Source organism: Carassius gibelio, chromosome A10 (genome assembly GCF_023724105.1).
Source record: "Carassius gibelio isolate Cgi1373 ecotype wild population from Czech Republic chromosome A10, carGib1.2-hapl.c, whole genome shotgun sequence".
NCBI lineage: Eukaryota > Metazoa > Chordata > Actinopteri > Cypriniformes > Cyprinidae > Carassius > Carassius gibelio.
This window is the reverse complement of record NC_068380.1, coordinates 2,447,967-2,460,438: the sequence shown is the minus strand read 5'-3', so window position 1 is coordinate 2,460,438 and position 12,472 is coordinate 2,447,967. Positions and strand designations below refer to the sequence as shown.

At 36.8% G+C, this 12,472-nt stretch overlaps 1 long non-coding RNA gene across 1 annotated transcript in view; it reads left to right on the top strand.

Annotated features, from left to right (window-relative positions):
• The first annotated feature begins 5,663 nt into the window (after positions 1-5,663).
• LOC128020817 (uncharacterized) overlaps positions 5,664-12,472 on the top strand; it is a 22,026-nt gene continuing 15,217 nt past the window's right edge. The window contains exons 1-2 of the long non-coding RNA XR_008185402.1: positions 5,664-5,764; positions 11,499-12,164. This is a non-coding gene — a long non-coding RNA (uncharacterized LOC128020817). The remainder of the gene's footprint in view (positions 5,765-11,498; positions 12,165-12,472) is intronic.

Genomic DNA, 12,472 nt, shown 5'->3' with positions numbered 1-12,472 from the left:
TTGAGTGACTCTTGAAGGTTCAGCACCACATCCTCTTTTACCACTGTTTAAAGAATTAATCTTACACAACAGGTGTGAATGAATTTTGGATAGCTTGAATGGTTTTGTCGTGGTGATTTTTTGAAATAATAGTAAAAAAGGAACCAGTAAATGTCTTTTTATTTTTTTAAAGTGCAGCTTCTAAACACTTCAAAAAAATGTACACATAGCAGACAAGTCATTCTGAGGAAATATGCATAGTTTCATGACTATACAACACTATATGGATGATAGAAAATTAAAAAACTATCATACATCTGATGTCACTCAGTCCCACTGTCACTGTGGGTAATGTGTGTGTGTGTGTGTGTGTGTGTGTTGTCAGTTCTTCTTGACCTGCTTTTTTCTTCTTCTTTTCTGACCTCATGACCCAGTCAGCATTTTTTGTACAATGGTCAAGTCTTAACTTATCAATTTCTGTATTGCATTTGTGTTTGATATTTCTCATGGGTATTTCATAATTTTCGACCTTACAGTTTGAGTTAAAACTCTATTTTAGCGCATTTCATCTGTAAAAGAAAACATGCCTAATAATTCTGCACACATGAATATAAGGGCCCTATTTAAACGATCTGAAACGCAAGTGTCAAAGCGCGAAGCGCACGTAACTTTGTGGGAGGGTCTCGGCGCTGTTGCTATTTTCCCGGCGGGATAAATGGCTCTTGCGCCCGGCGCAAATCTAAAATGGGTTGGTCTGAAGTAGCTTCATTATTCATAGGTGTGGTTTGGGCGTAACGTGAAATAAACCAATCAGAGCGTCATCCAACATTCCCTTTAAAAGCAGGTGCGCAAGTTCCATTATGGATTGCTATTATGGCGTATTTACCAGGCGCACGCCAGGAGCGGTTCACAGCCGAGGAGACTGATGTTCTTGTAAGAGCAGTGAAAGACAGAGAAGTTGTGTTGTATGAGGATGGGAGAAACCCACCCAAAATAGCGTCTTGATTTCTGTCATCTCATGTGTTAATATTTTTTTAGTGTAACAATTTATGATTTGCAAAAATAACTGTTGCATCTGTGTAGATTACATGAGCAAAGTGTATGCGCGTTGTGCACGCTATACATTATGGTCAAGCATGCGCCCTTAAAACAGCATAATGAACAATGCGTTTGACTTTAGACTAGGTTTTTTCTGGTCAGTGGCGCAATTGTTTAATGGAACAGCAAAATAGCACCAGGGATTGTTTGCGCCGGAACAAGCCTCCTTTTTTGCGCTGAACCGCCCAGGGAGCGCAAGTTCATTCACTAGTTTAGCGACGTTCTTCTGTGGAGGGAAAAGCGCGCTTTGCGCAGGTGCAAAATAGGAATGACACATGCGTCGGTGTACAAAGTCAATTGCGCTGGGTGCAAGATAGGGCCCAAGGAGTTTTTCTCTTCCAGCTTTCCTGGACTATTGTATAGCACTCATAAATGATTAAATAAAAAATAATGGTAGTTATTAAGATTGATATGGTTTGGAATTGGTAAAATGTACTTGGAAAAAAATCACAATAAAACAATGTTTTCATGTTTAAGTTTGGAATATTAACTGACATGAATGAATGCTATATAAATATTGTTCATGTTAACATAATGTTTATAAATAAAATCTTATTGTACAGTGTTACTAAAGTTATATATATATATATATATATATATATATATATATATATATATATATATATATATATTTACATATACATATACATATACATATATATATATATATATATATATATATATATATTGTTCTGTGAATGTGATTTTAAAGTCTAGATGATTCGGATTAACCCTTTAACTGCCGTATCCTATAAAACCTCACTGCCAGAGGGATATTGTGAATGCATGTGCCCGCTGGGCACAGTTTACCTGATGCCATGGGGGGGTTATGGCATTGGTGGCTTGAGCCCGCCATCGCTGCTTGCAGCTATATTTATTAGGGCCCGAGCACCGATGGTGTGAGGACCCTCTTGGAATTGCTCCGTTTATTATTAGGGCCCGAGCACCGATGGTGTGAGGACCCTCTTGGAATTGCTCCGTTTATTATTATTATTATTATTATTATTATTATTATTATTATTATTATTCTTCTTCTCCAAAATGAATCGCATTTTTGAGGGCCTAAACATGCTCGAAAAGTCATGAAACTTTGCACACACCTCAGAACTGGCGAAAATTTACGTCTGATATGGGTTTCAGAAGTGGGTGTGGCAAAATGGCTCAACAGCGCCACCTATACACGTTCAACGGTGTGCGCCTCGAGCTACATTTCATGTACATGTATGAAAATCGGTATACACATGTAACTCTCCAATACCTACAAAAAAGTCTCTTGGAGCAAAATCCGAAACCCAACAGGAAGTCGGTTATTTCTAATATTATGAGCAAATTTTGTGTCATTTTTGTCATTTCCATGCGTTGTATTTTAACGAACTCCTCCTAGAGATTCATTCAGATCAACAGCAAATTTGGTATGCCTAATCTGAAGGCCTTTGCGATGTTAAATTGCGAAGCTTTTGAGTTTTCGTTAATGGGCGTGTCCGTGGCGGCCTGGTGAATTTTGATGATTCGCCATGAAACAGGAAGTTGCTATAACTCAGACATACAATGACCAATCTGCCCCAAACTTCACATGTTTGATGAGACTCCTGACCTGAACAGATTGACATGCCCATACTCAGTTATAGTCATAGCGCCACCTATTGGCAACAGGAAGTGACATATTTTACACTGCGATGAACTACTCCTAGAAATTTTATGACATCAATGTATTTTTTGTGGTCAGTCTAATCTAAAGGCCTGTGCGATGTTAAGTTGTGAAGATCTTGAGTTTTCGTTAAAAGGCGTGTCCATGGCGCCGTCACGAAGTTCGATGTCTCGCCATGGGAATAAAAGATGTTATAACTCAGGCATAAAATGTCCGATCTTCCCCAAACTGCACATGTGTGATAAGAGTCCTGGCCTGAACACATCTGAAGGCCAAAATTCCATCAGGTGTGGCAAAATGGCTCGATAGCGCCACCTATACACTTTCAACAGAGTGCGCCTCGAGCTATGTTTCACGTACATGTACAAAAATCGGTATACATATGTAAGACACCAATACCTACAAAAAAGTCTCTTGGTACGAAATCCGAATCCCAACAGGAAGTCGGTTATTTAGAATTTTCTCTGCAAAATTGGCGTTGTTTTTGCCATTTTCAGGGGTTGTACATTAACGAACTCCTCCTAGAGATTTAGTCAGATCAACACCAAACCTGGTCAGTGTAATCTTAAGCCCTTTGCGATGTTAAATTGCGAAGATCTTTAGATTTCGTTAAAGGGCGTGTCCATGGTGGCCTGACAAATTTCGATGTTTCGCCATGAAAAAGGAAGTTGCTGTAACTCAGACATACAATGTCCAATCTGCCCCAAACTTCACATGTTAGATAAAACTTCTGCCCTTAACAGATCTACATGCCCACATTCAGTTATAGTCATAGCGCCACCTATTGGCAACAGGAAGTGACATGTTTTACACTGCGACAAACTACTCCTAGAAATTTTATGACATCAGTGTCTTTTTTGTGGTCAGTCTAATCTAAAGACCTGTGTGATGTTTAGTTGTGAAGATCTTGAGTTTTTGTTAAAAGGTGTGTCCATGGCGCCGTGATGAAGTTCGATGTCTCGCCATGGGAATAAAAGATGTTATAACTCAGGCATAAAATGTCCGATCTTGCCCAAACTTCACTTGTGTGTAAAGGGTCCTGGCCTAAACAGATCTGAAGGCCAATATTCCATCGAGTGTGGCAAACTGGCTCGATAGCGCCACCTATACAATTTCAACGGAGTGCGTATACACTTTAAACGGAGTGCGCCTCGAGCTATGTTTCACGTACATGTACAAAAATCGGTACACACATGTAACACACCAATATCTACGAAAAAGTCTCTTGGTACGAAATCCGAATCCCAACAGGAAGTCAGTTATTTAGAATTTTCTCTGCAAAATTAGTGTTGTTTTGGCCATTTTCAGGGGTTGGACTTTGATGAACTCCTCCTAGAGATTTATTCAGATCAACACCAAACTTGGTCAGTGTAATCTAAAGCCTTTTGCGATCTTAAATTGCGAAGATCTTGAGGTTTCGTTAAAGGGCGTGTCCATGGCGGCCTGACAAATTTCGATGTTTCGCCATGAAATAGGATGTTGTTTTAACTCAGGCATTAAATGTCCAATCCTCCCCAAACCTCACATGTTCGACAAAAGTCCTGCCCTGAACACATCTGAAGGCCAATATTCCACTATAATGATAGCGCCACCTGCTGGCAAAAGGAAGATTGGCACATATATGGAATAAACATTGATATATTCTACTTATATTTATGAGTTTAAACACATATTTCTCACCGTTCACCTATTAACTAAAGCCACTCGCTGCCGGTGAGCCCGGGTGCGAGGGCCCGTTCATCGCTGCTTGCAGCTTTAATTATTATTATTATTATTAGGGCCCGAGCACCGAGGTGCGAGGACCCTCTTGTATCTGCTTTGTTTTTTATTAGGGCCCGAGCACCGATGGTGTGAGGACCCTCTTGTATCTGCTTTGTTTTTAATTAGGGCTCAAGCCTGGAGGGCGAGAGCCCTATTGTTTTCCTTAGGATTATTTTTTATTATTATTATTATTATTATTTTTTTTTTCTAACGTTACGGGGGCTTTTGGGGTCCTTAACATGCTCGAAAACTCTTGAAAATTGGCACACAGATTGGAACCTGCGGCCATTAGGGTCGGGCAGAGACTGATACACGGGCGTGGCACAGGGGCTCTACAGCGCCCCCTGGAATACTGAGGGCCATATATCATACATACTTGCACGTAGACACATGAAACTCGGTACACATGTAGATCTCATTAAACCAAACAACTTTCGTACTGCATGTCATAGGCTCCGCCCAACAGGAAGTTGGCTATTTAGGGTTTATTATTCATATTTTTGGTCAAAGTTGTGGGGGCTTTTGGGGTCCCTAACATACTCAAAAACTCTTGAAAATTTGCACACACTTTGGAATCTGTGCCCTTTAGGAGCCTGCAGAGGCTGGGACCCGGGCGTGGCACAGGGGCTCTACGGCGCCCCCTGGAACACAGTCATAAATGTTGATGTATAGCTCACACATACTTGCCCATATTCATATGAAACTCAGTACACATATAGATCTCATTGTGCCGAACAATTTTCGTATTGCATGTCATTGGGCTCCGCCCAACAGGAAGTCAGCTATTTAGAGTTATGTAAAAAGCGCATGCTCTGGAATTTGATATACTTGTCATAGGTTTTTTACTCGTTTACCACCAAACTCGGTCAACATGATCTCAAGACATTGGGGATGAAAAATTGCCAGGGGATTTTTGATATCTCGAACGGTTTGCTCGTGGCGAGGCGTTGAAATTATGGCGAGAATTGAGAAACAGGAAGTGTCTAATACCATCCACATACATTTTCTGATTTCAATCAAACTTCATCAGATTATTCATTGTATGATGTCGATCACATATATGTGACTATTAGGAGTCAGAGTTATAGCGCCACCAACTGGCAGCAGGAAGTGTGTCATTTTCAAAATGCTTTGAATTCAGCATCTTATTTTTATTCGATTTGCTTCAAACTTCATCAGAATAATGTTAAAACACAGCCGATATGAATCTGCTGGGGGAAATTGGATATCTAAAAATATTGTTGCCGTGGCAACATGTCAAACTGGAATACTTCTCAGGTGATTTTGAGGCAAATAACATGCTTAGAATTTCATCAAACTCAGAACACATATCAGTATTAGTGACAGCTAGACACTGGCAAAAGTTCATAAGAGGGCGTGGAAGAGGCACTCTATAGCGCCACCTTTTGTCAAAAGTGGGGGGGTTAGTTTTAGCTACAGACACCACACTCAGTACAAAAATTGTTCTTATCAAGACGGACAACTTTCTAATTCACAGTCATCAGCTACGACCAACAGGAAGTCGGCTATTTTGATTTGAATGTGGATTGTTTTTTACATTTAGCTGTGAATTAATGCATACTGCTCAGAGGAGAGTAACACTATACACACCAAACTTTGTCTACATGTTGAAAAAACATTGAGGAACTTAAATTGTGAATGGGTTTTGGATAGCTCGGATGGTTTTGTCGTGGTGATTTTTTTAAATGACAGTAAAGATGGAATTATTAATTTTCCTGCATTTTTAAATTCCAAACACTTCAAAACCTTTTTTCATACAGAAAAAAAAAGTTATTCTGAGTAAATATGCATAGTTTCATGACTTTACAACACTGTATGGATAACAGAAAATTAAAAAAACTGTCAGACATCTCTCACTCTGTCCCTCTGTTTGAGTGAGTGTGCTTAGACTTCCATTGTCTGAGAGAAATAGCGCCCCTACAGGTGCAGTTACCGGACTTAAAAAGGGAGGAGACTCTCTTTTGGTTTCACTTTTAAATCGGTTAAAATACAAATAAATACTTGGATTTAATTCACACTGACAAGCTAAACCAACATATATGATTATTATCAGGTCAGGGCTCATTAATAATTGATGTGTGGTCAGTGATATGTGAGAAACACGAGAGATGAATCACCACTCTGAGCACCAGCGTGTGGAATGATGAGCTCAGAAAAAACGAGTTTATTCTTGTTTTATAGCTATTAAAAATAAAGTATTGCAGCGATATCACACAATTCACCAATTAGAACACACCAAGAGCTAAATTAAGATGTTTTTGAACTGTTTGTGTGAAAATGAAATATTCGCGGCTGCCTATCTGAAATCACTGCTCCGATCAGCGCGCACAGTGTCACAAGTTCAAAACTAACGAATTTATTCTTGTTTAAGAGATTTTTTAAATAACTTATTGCCATAAATGCACACAATACATCCATTATAACACAACACGAGCTAAATATAGGTGTTTGTGACCCGTTTAAGTGTGCAAGACTATTTGAAAGCGCGACTGGCAGAATAACATACATCTCTCGAGCTGCAGGATTCTGCCTTTCGTCGTAAGAACGAACACATCACGGACAAGATTATTTCAAAATACATAATAGCTTGGCTAATATAAACGAAAACAGCCACGTGAACATAAACTGTTGAGAAATAAATCTGAAGTGGATCTACTGGATTTTAATATTAAGTGACCGCATATACCTGCTTCTGTCTTCAATTTTAATCTATATAAAAAATTAAACTCATTAATCTTGGCTGCTTTTTTAATGTGTGTAGGTATTTATTTATTATTTTGCTCTAACAAGACTTAATCTATATTTAATTAAATCAATTACATTTTATTTTACATTTGATTTGTCCATTTCTGCATCTAAACGCCTAAAAACCTAAAACATGCTCTATTATATTATTGTTAGCAATTTCTTTATCGTCCAATTTATCTGGTGTACACACTTATATTTTCATAATAAACTTGTTTGTTAGATTATACACAGTTATAGTGGTCTATAATAAATATTAACAGGTTTTATTCAAGCTGTTTAGAATGATTGCGTAGGCTAATTTTTTTAAATGTAAAAAAAATAAAAATAAAAAAAATAAAAAACATTGGAAAAGAATAACTGTTGTACATTTTTATACATTTTGTATAATTTCATAGTTTATGCATTATAGTTATAAAAACAAATAAATTTAGCCACTCACATAGAAATCCTTTTCTGACAGTTTTAGGGATTTTTAAAAATCCTAAAAAACCTTATTTGTGCTGCAAATAATAATTTCAAATTAATTTGATACTGACCTCTGACATCCTGTGACATGATATTTATTTGAATTTGCATAATCTCATGGATGTAACCGTAAATCTGTTCAGCTCACAGATCAAGACTAAGCTGTAATGCAAGCAGAACTTTCACAAATGCTTGTAGGTCAATAAAATCATTACAAAACACTTACAAATCATTGAAAGGATTTATTAACACTGTAAAATAATGTCTAATTTGTTAACATTAGCAAATGCATTGATAACACTTTATAATAACTGCACTCATTAGTAAATAGTCAGTTCATACTTTATAAAGCCTTGTCCCAATATTAATAGTCAGTAGTAAGCAGTTTATAAATACAGCTATAAATAGCTTGTTCTTGGTTTATAAGCACATTTATTAAAAAGGAGAGTAAAGGGTCAGTTATCTTCCTATGAAAAATAAAAATAAACAAACAACAACACAGATTGATACAGAACTCAGAAATGTTATTGTGGATTTATGATAAAATCAGCCTGTAAATGAATTCATTCTCCTCTAAGAAGACATAAGTAGTTCACACCAAACTGTTGCCATAACATGAAGCCATATACTGAACATGTTAAATTTCGAAAGGGTTTAGGATACCTTAAATGGTGTGGCCATAGCGATTTATTAAAGTAACATAAAAAATACAATAGTTATTTTACTATATCTTTAACATTTTTAATTCCAACTCTTCATAATTTTTTATATACGTAGAAGTCATAATTTGAAGGAAGCACAGTAAGTTTCATAGCTTTATCATTTTCAAGAGCCAGCATAAAATTAAAACTATCATAACATATAAATCAAGCTTGCAATTCTTAGTACCAATAATGGCCACCAGATGGCGCTATAGGATTACTTTTAAATAATTATTGTAGAAACAAGTATGATTTAAATCATTTATAGAAATCTTTCAAAGAAAAGTAATATGAATTTTATGTATTTTACTGATAAAATGACCCTCACTTAATTAGAATATCAAGCTGAAGTATTGTGAACTGTATATTAAGAATAATTCTTTATAGGCTTAGGGACAGATATGTTTTGAGTGACTCTTGAAGGATCAGCACCACATCCTCTTTTACCACTGTTTAAAGAATGTATCTTACAGTACAGGTGCGGATGAATTTTGAATGGCTTGAATGGTTTTGTCGTGGTGATTTTTTGAAATAACAGTAAAAAAGTAAACAGTAAATGTCTTTTATTGTTTTAAAGTGCAGCTTCTAAACACTTTAAAAAATTGTACACATAGAAGACAAGTCATTCTGAGGAAATATGCATAGTTTCATGACTATACAACACTATATGGATGATAGAAAATTAAAAAAACTATCATACATCTGATGTCACTCTGTCCCTCTGTCACCGTGGGTGATGTGTGTGTGTGTGTGTGTGTGTTAATTGAATTAGGTGTGAAACTATCAGGGAGCATTTAGTCTCCAGCGCCAACATTTTACAGAACTGCCACTTTCCTGGAGTCTCAGAATTACAATGTGTCAGGTTCTGAGAGATCTAAGATTCCAAAAAATTATTTAATTAGAATACCATGAAGTATTGTGAAATACTATATATTAAGACTTATATATATATAAGACTATATATAGGCTTTCTGAACCGATTACAGTGACTCGTGAAGGACCAGCACCACCTCCTCTTGTCCGATGGTTTGAGGAATATATCTTCCAGAATCCGGGATTAAGATTTAGGAGCTCATTTTTATTCCACCTCCTTTCCTGAAAAGTCTGTCTTGCAGAATTGACTAAAAATTAATCTTCAAATTAATTCCTAATTATTTTGCAATTCTTTTTGTCAGTTCTTCTTGACCTGTTTTTTTTTTTCTTCTTCTTTTCTGACCTCATGACCCAGTCAGCATTTTTGTACAAGGGTCAAGTCTTAACTTATCCATTTCTGTATTGCATTTGTGTTTGATATTTCTCATGGGTATTTCATAATTTTCGACTTTGAGTTAAAATAGTTTGAGTTAAAACTCTTTTTTAGTGCATTTCATCTGTAAAAGAAAACATGCCTAATAATTCTGCACATGAATATAAGGAGTTTTTCTCTTCCAGCTTTCCTGGACTATTGTATAACACTCATAAATTATTAAATAAAAAATAATGGTAGTTATTAAGATTGATATGGTTTGGAATTGGTAAAATGTGCTTGGAAAAAAATCACAAAACAATGTTTTAATGTTTAAGTTTGGAATATTAACTGACATGAATGAATGCTATATAAATATTGTTCATGTTAACATAATGTTTATAAATGAAATCTTATTGTAAAGTGTTACTAAATATATATATATATATATATATATATATTGTTCTGTGAATGTGATTTTAAAGTCTAGATGATTCGGATTAACCCTTTAACTGCCATATCCTTTAAAACCTCACTGCCAGAGGGATGTTGTGAATGCATGTGTCCGCTGGGCACAGTTTACCTGATGCCACCGGGGTGGTGATGGCATTGGTGGCTTGAGCCCGCCATCGCTGCTTGCAGCTATATTTATTATTATTATTATTATTATTATTAGGGCTCAAGCCTGGAGGGCGAGAGCCCTATTGTTTTCCTTAGGATTATTTGTTATTATTATTATTATTATTATTATTATTATTATTATTTATTATTATTATTTTTCTTCAAGGTTTCGGGGGCTTTTGGGGCCCTTAACATGCTTAAAAAGTCTTGAAAATTGGCACACACATTGGAACCTGCGGCCATAAGGGCCGGGCAGAGACTGATACACGGGCGTGGCACAGGGGCTCTACAGCGCCCCCTGGAATATGGAGGGCCATATATCATACATACTTGCACATAGACATACGAAACTCGGTACACATATAGAACTCATCAATACAAACAACTTTCGTATTGCATATCATAGGCTCCGCCCAACAGGAAGTTGGCTATTTGGGGTTTATTATTCATATTTGTCGTCAAAGTTGTGGGGGCTTTTGGGGTCCTTAACATACTCAAAAACTCTTGAAAATTTGCGCACACTTTGGAATCTGTGGCCTGAAGGAGCCTGCAGAGGTTGGGACCTGGGCGTGGCACAGGGGCTCTACAGCGCCCCCTGGAACACAGTCATAAATGTTGATGTATAGCTCACACATACTTGCACGTATTAATATGAAACTCAGTACACATATAGATCTCATCGTGCTGAACAACTTTCGTATTGCATATCATAGACTCCGCCCAACAGGAAGTCAGCTATTTAGAGTTATGTAAAAAGCGCATGCTCTGGAATTTGAAATACTTGTCATAGGTTTTTTACTCGATTGCCGCCAAACTCGGTCAACATGATCTCAAGACATTGGGGATGAAAAATTGCCAGGGGATTTTTGATATCTCAAACGGTTTGCTCGTGGCGAGGCTTTGAAATTATGGCGAGAAATGAGAAACAGGAAGTGTCTAATACCATCCACATACATTTCCTAATTTTAATCAAACTTCATCAGATTATTCATTGTATGATGTCGATCGCATATATGTGACTATTAGGAGTCAAAGTTATAGCGCCACCAAGTGGCAGCAGGAAGTGTGTCATTTTCAAAATGCTTTGAATTCAGCATCTTATTTTTACTCGATTTGCTTCAAACTTCATCAGAATAATGTTAAAACACAGCCGATATAAATCTGCTGGGGGGATATTGATATCTAAAAATATTGTTGCCGTGGCAACATGTCAAACTGGAATACTTCTCAGGTGATTTTGAGGCATATAACATGCTTAGAATTTCATCAAACTCAGAACACATATCAGTATTAGTGACAGCTAGACACTGGCAAAATTTCATAAGAGGGCGTGGAAGAGGCACTCTATAGCGCCACCTTTTGTCAAAAGTGGGGGGGTTAGTTTTAGCTACAGACACCAAACTCAGTACAAAAATTGTTCTTATCAAGACGGACAACTTTCTAATTCACAGTCATCAGCTACGACCAACAGGAAGTCGGCTATTTTGATTTGAATGTGGATTGTTTTTTACATTTCGCTGTGAATTAATGCATACTGCTCAGAGGAGAGTAACACTATAAACACCAAACTTGGTGTACATGTTGAAAAAACATTGAGGAACTTAAATTGTGAATGGGTTTTGGATAGCTTGGATGGTTTTGTCGTGGGGATTTTTTAAAATGACAATAAAGATGGAATTATTAATTTTCCTGCATTTTTAAATTCCAAACACTTCAAAACCTTTTTTCATAAAGAAAAAAAGTTATTCTGAGTAAATATGCATAGTTTCATGACTTTACAACACTGTATGGATAACAGAAAATTAAAAAACTGTCAGACATCTCATCTCACTCTGTCCATCTGTTTGAGTGTGTGTGCTTAGACTTCCATTGTCTGAGAGAAATAGCGCCCCTACAGGTGCAGTTACCGGAATTAGAAAGGGAGGAGACTGTCTTTTGGTTTCGATTTTAAATCGGTTAAAATACAAATAAATACTTGGATTTAATTCACACTGACAAGCTAAACCAACATATATGATTATTATAAGGTCAGGGCTCATTAATAATTGATGTGTGGTCAGTGATACGTGAGAAACACGAGAGATGAATCACCGCTCTGAGCAAGAGCGTGTGGAATGATGAGCTCAGAAAAAAACGAGTTTATTCTTGTTTTATAGCTATTAAAAATAAAGTATTGCAGCGATATCACACAATTCACCAATTAGA